This window comes from Molossus molossus, unplaced genomic scaffold, assembly GCF_014108415.1.
Source record: "Molossus molossus isolate mMolMol1 unplaced genomic scaffold, mMolMol1.p scaffold_m16_p_4, whole genome shotgun sequence".
NCBI lineage: Eukaryota > Metazoa > Chordata > Mammalia > Chiroptera > Molossidae > Molossus > Molossus molossus.
Window position 1 is genome coordinate 82837875 of NW_023425377.1, and position 6251 is coordinate 82844125.

Sequence of the window (6251 nt, forward strand, 5' to 3'; positions counted from 1 at the left end):
CGTCCCACCTGCCAACCAAACCTTCCGCTACAGTCGTTGAGACTGGAATCCTCCTCGCTTTCAAAAGCGCGCGCACCGCTCCAACGTCGTCTGCAAACTACGGGGTGGCGCGAAGGACAAAACTAGTCATATTCGCCGCTCTTCCTTTTGGTCTTTCGTTGTATTCATTCCATTTTGGCACCAACTAGGGATCCTTTAAGATAAAGAGAAGAGAAGCGCCTGCGCCGGAAAGGACTAACTGTTTTTACAGCCACTGCCAGGCTTTCAGAGGAACAACTCTGGTTTCAAAGAATATATAGGCCTGTATTTAAGATGGACATTCTCCCCCAGTTACAAATACTCGGCTTAGAATATATGATGATTATTATATAAATTTTTATTGCAAATGTATTTGGCTTCAAAACACTATAAGTAAAAACGCATTAGCCTAGAGTAGCCATCGTTTTTTGGCTGAGAAGAAAAATAGATATTTAGAACCTCTGCTAACTTGGAATAACCACATTCAATTCAACATTTGCTCATTTAATCGACAAATATTTATAGAGCACCTACTATGTTCCAGGTGTGTATTGAATGCCCACTGCATAGGAAATACTATAGTAGTTAATACAAGAGACACAACAGTGATTAAGTCACAGAAGTCCCTCCTGCTTAGGAGGAGCTTAGACGCTGTAGAGTGGGGTCATGGGGGAGGGATGGGGAAATACCCTAAGAGCAGAAACACACACAACACTTCATAACACAAAAGAGACTTTTATGTAGGTTGCTATGATCATATGCCTCACTTTTCAAGTGAGGAAACTGGCACAGAGAGGTTAACTAATTTGCCTAAAGTCACAGAGCTTATAAAAATGGTAGAGTCAGGATTTGAACCCATGTTGAGCTTAGACTTCCTCTTTAACAAATGTGCTCAAAATCTCTTCCATCTTACACACACACACACACTTCTCCATCTCCAGAACCTTCCCTCTTCTAAGTATAGATGATTACATTGCACCTTCACTCTATTCTCATTCCAATTTTTGTGAAAGCATAATTTGGACCTCACCATCTTATTAAAAATATCTATTGATTTCTATACTTTTTTATTAAGTCCTGCATTTTTACAAGCCCTCTATTTTCTGTTCTTACTGGCTACTAAAATCCTACCTAAAGCCAGAGACCGAGAGCTTCCTAATTAACCACTGCTTGTGAAAAGAAACTCTAGGGAGATGATATTGACACAGGTGTAAGAAGAGGCAGAAAATATTCACAAGAATAAAGGTCCTTGGATAAAAACATACTCATAACCATTCTGTTCCCCATCTTGTAACCATAAAAGTACCTCCAGAGCTTATTCGTAGAAACATCAAAACTCCACAAGCTTAATGTTAGTGAAATGTAATAATTAATCTCAAAATCTTACATACCAGTTAGTTGTCATGGGAACAACTTCCAACCTGAATCCGTTATTTCTCCTAGTGTAGAAATGGCCTGGGTTTCTTGGCTTAAGCAAAAGAGCCCCAAACTCTGTATTTCACTCTTGGCTGATTGTGCTCACAGGAACATCAGCCTTATCACCTTTTTATGTCTTACACTCCAACTTCTGTTCCATTTATGGCCTCTCCTTTTGACTTTCAAAAGTCTAGTTTGAAGGAGGAAAAAAAGAATATTAACATTTCCCCTCCTCTTTTCTACTGCTATTACATATAAATTCTCTTTGAGATCATGTGTGTATTGTTGATTGGCTAGAAGAATGGTGAGACCATTTAGGGAAAAGGAAGAAAAAAAATAAAAATTTCAAAAGTTCTTCTTGTTACATCTATATATCCAACCAGTCAACTCAACATGTCCATAGGGTGCTGCTCAAGCATCCTGAAGCCATTGGGTCCACAGCTGAGGTTGCCCCCCCACTTCTCAACCATGCTTTTGGTCTGCGTTCCAGTTTTAGTGAATGGCACTTCCATCTACCCCCAGGGCATGAGCCAGGAACTTCCCTTTCCTTCACCCATCCAGAGTTCTGACAACTCTTCCTCATGCATCATCTAAAATCCCTTTCCTCCTCCCCATCCCACCTTCCTCTGCTTTGGACCATAAATTCTCACATCTCACTATTGCTGACTTCAGTAGCCTCCTGATTTGCCCCCCTACCTCTGGTCATTTTTCTCCTCCAGTGATTGCCACATTGCCACCTGGTTAATCTTTTTGAAATGTAATCTGGTCAGGTCACTCCATGCTTGAACTCCTTTATGGTTCCTCATGAACTTCAGGGTTAAAATAAACAAACAAACAAACAAAAAACCCTCTTAGGGTCTGACTCTAAGGTATCTCTAGCTTGGGTCCCTCCAGCTCCAAATCTGGTCTCTAGTTTTAGTGAGCTAATGGTGGTTCCCAGAGCACTCATGTTTTCTCATGTCTCTTGCACATGCGCAGATTTCCCCTTCTGCCAGGAAAGGTCTTTCCCCTCTTCCTGACTGGATTAGCATCTCCTCAGCTCTGAGTGCTGACCGGTGAATGCATGAAAACTTTGTCCTGCATGATACCTGGTAGTTTGCTGCCTACCCCTGACACATTAATACCCCTAGTCTAGGTCATTCCTCCTCCAAGGTCCCAAAATGCCTTACCATTCTTCCTGTCCCAGCAATATATCCCAGTGCATTGAAATGTTCTCTCTACTTCTGCACCCCTCCCCATCTCATTGTCAGCTCTATATCCCTCCTCCATCCACATGCCTAGGTGAGTGCTCAGGAATGTTTGGTAAATATGTGAGTGAATGACAAGATGGATAAACATTATTGAATATAGAGTTCCATCCATCCTTCAGTGACAAAGAATATGCCAATTGGTCTGAACTAATGTAATGTCTTAGCAATGTTCCCTGAATCAATGTTTGCTGACTGCTATGGATTGATTGTGCCCCACCCCCAAATTTATATGTTAAAGTCCTAGCTCCCCACTGTGATGGTATTTGGAAGAGGGGCCTTTGGAGATAATTAGGTTTGACAAGGTCATGAGGGTGGAACCCTAGTCTAATGGGATTAGTGTCCTTATAAGAAGAGACACCAGAGAGAGCACTCTTCCCCACCTTTCTCTCTCTGCCTTGTGAGGACACAGTGAGAAGGTGGCTATCTGCAAGCTAGGAGGAAAGCTCTCACTAGGACCAACCATGCCAGCACCCTGATCTTGGACTTCTAGCCTCCAGAACTGTGCTGTTGTTTAAGCCACCCTGTCTGTAGTATTTTGTAATGACAATCTGAGCAGACTAAGACAGTGACCGGTTTTGAGAGTGGAAAGAGTACACCAAATTGAGCCCAGTAGGAACTGTGGAGGCCTGAGAGGGTGGGCTGGGAGCCACAGACAGCAGCTGTTTTAGCAGTGAGCAGTTATCTGAGGGTTAAAATCCCAAGCCAGCTCCACAGCACAGAGTGGTGGGACAGAGCACTAAATTAGCTATAGCCACTCACCTTGGGCTCCAGCAGAGGGAGGAACTGGAACTGTGTGGAGAGACTCAGGAGTTTGGAGAGCCTGGAAGGCACTAGGAGTTTTGTGCTGAATCACTCCCTCATACGACAGAAGCCATATTACTCAAAGAACCCCTTTCCAGAGCCTGGGGGAGAAGCAACAGCCCCTTCCTCTGGAATTTAACACCACCAGGCCAGGCCAGAGAAATGCAAATTGAGGCTGATTAACAGCTAGAAATGGCCAGCAAGCATTTGCCCCATCCGTTGGAAATACTCTTACCCTGAACACCTGAGGGATTTTTTTCATTCAGCTGAGGGCTACACACCAAGGCTCATCAAGTAACTGAGACTAATGGCTAGCAGGCAAAAGCTAGAGGAAAAGTGAACCTTGGATTGACCTGCAAATTTACCCATGAAAGTAAGACTTGACAGTGGTATTTAACATGTGTCCTTCTACATGCATCCAAACCCAGTAGAGGGAGCCACAATCAGCAGAACACCAACAACCACAGGGAAAATTTGGCAGGGTCCAAAGCCAACTGAGACAGCCAATATGGTGAAACAAAGAAACAAATCCCAAATGAAAGAACAAAGACAATTTTACAGAAGATAAGATAAATGAAATGCAGTTAAGCAAGTTATCAGGGGTAGAGTTCAGAGTAATGATAATGAGGAAGCTCAACAACATGAGTAAAGATATAGAAACATTGAAAACCAATCACTGGAAATGAAGAATGACACAGCAGAAATAAAGAACATACAAAAAGAAAAAAAGACAGAAAGAACACATTGGAAGAAATAACCAGTAAAGTAAAGGAAGCCAAGGACCAGATCAGTGAATAAGACGATAGGGTAGAAAGAATCACCCTTGCCCTGGCCGGTTTGGTTCAGCGGTTAGAGCGTCAGCCTGTGGTCCTGAGAGAACCAGGTTCAGTTCCCGCTAAGGGCATGTACCTCGGTTGCAGTTTGTCCCCGGCCCTGGTCGGTTGTGCGGGTGGCAGCCACTCAATGTGTTCCTTTCACATCGATGTTTCTCTCTCTCTCTCTCTCTGTTCCTCTCTCTCCCTCCCACTCTACCTGAACAAAAAATGGAAAAATGTCCTCGGGTGAGGATAAAAAAAAAAAAAGAAAGAAAGAATCACCCTATTGGACAACCAAAAAGAAAAAACAATTAAAAACCAGAAAGACAGCCTAAGAGAACTGTGGTACAATATGAAACATAGCAACATCTGCATCATAGGAGTTCCAGAAGAAGAAGAAAATGAACAAGGGTTAAAGAATATATTTGAAGAAATAGTGACAGAAAACTTCCCTAGCTTGGTGAAGGAAAAAGGCATACAAGTTCAAGAAGCACAGAGAGCCTCAAGTAAGAAGAACCCAAAGAGGCCCACACCAAGACACATAGTAATTAAAATGCCAAAAATTAAAGACAAAGAGAGGATCCTAAAGGCAGCAAGAGATAAGCAACAGGTTACCTACAAAGGAACCCCCATAAGACCATCAGCTGACTTCTCAACAAGAAAACTACAGGCCAGAAGGGAGTGGCATGAAGTAATCAAGGTCATGAAAAACAAGGATCTGAATCCAAGACTACTCTATCCAGCAAAGTTATCATTCAAAATAGAAGGTAAAATAATGAGCTTCCCAGACAAAAAATGGCTAAGGGATTATGTTAGCACCAAACCAGTACTCCAGGAACTGTTAAAAGGACTGCTGTAATAAGCAGAAGAAATAGGAAGAGAAACATAACCATAATGAACAAAAATGGTAATAAATAAGTACATATCAATAATAACTTTAAATGTAAATGGATTAAACACTCTGATCAAAAGACACAGAGTAGCTGAATGGATAAAAAAGCATGATTCATATATATGTTGTTTACAAGAAACTCACCTCACAACAAAAGACTCACATAAGTTGAAAGTGAAGGGATGGAAAAAAATTTTCCAAGCAAATGGAAAGGAAAAAAACAACTGGGGTAGCAATACTCATATCTGATAAAATAGACTTCAAAATGAAGTCCATAACTAGAGACAATATATAATATTGAAAGGATCTATCTGACAGGAAGATATAACTTTGGTAAACATATATGCATAGGAGCACCAAAATACATTAAAAAACTTATGGAGGACTTTAAAGGAGAAATCAACAGCAATACAATCATAGCAGGGGACTTCAACATCCCACTGACATCACTGGCTAGATCCTATAGACAAAAAGTTAACAAGGGAACAGAGACTCTAATTGATGCACTAGATCAAATGGATTTGACAGATATCTACAGAGAATTACACCCTAAACCTGCAGAATTTACATTCTTCTCAAGTGCACATGGGACATTCTCAAAAATAGACCACATGATAGGACACAAACTAAGTCTCTACAAGTTCAAGAAGATTGAAATCATATCAAGCATCTTCGCAGATCACAATGGCATGCAACTAGAAATCAATTGCAACAAGAACATGCAAAGACATTTGAATACATGGAGGCTAAATAGCATGTTATTGAACAATGAATGGGTTACCATGGAGATCAAGGAAGAAATTAAAAACTTCCTAGAAACCAATGAAAATGAACACACAACAACACAAAATCTATGGGATGCAGCGAAAGCAGTTCTGAGAGGGAAGTTCATAGCACTACAGGCCTACCTAAAGAAGCAAAAAAATATCTAATAGACTATCTAACCTCACAACTTAAAGAACTAGAAAGCAAACAAAAAGAAAACCCCAGCCCTGGCCGGTTTGGCTCAGCGGTTAGAGTGTCAGCCCGCAGTCCACAGAGACCTGGGTTCAGTTCCCA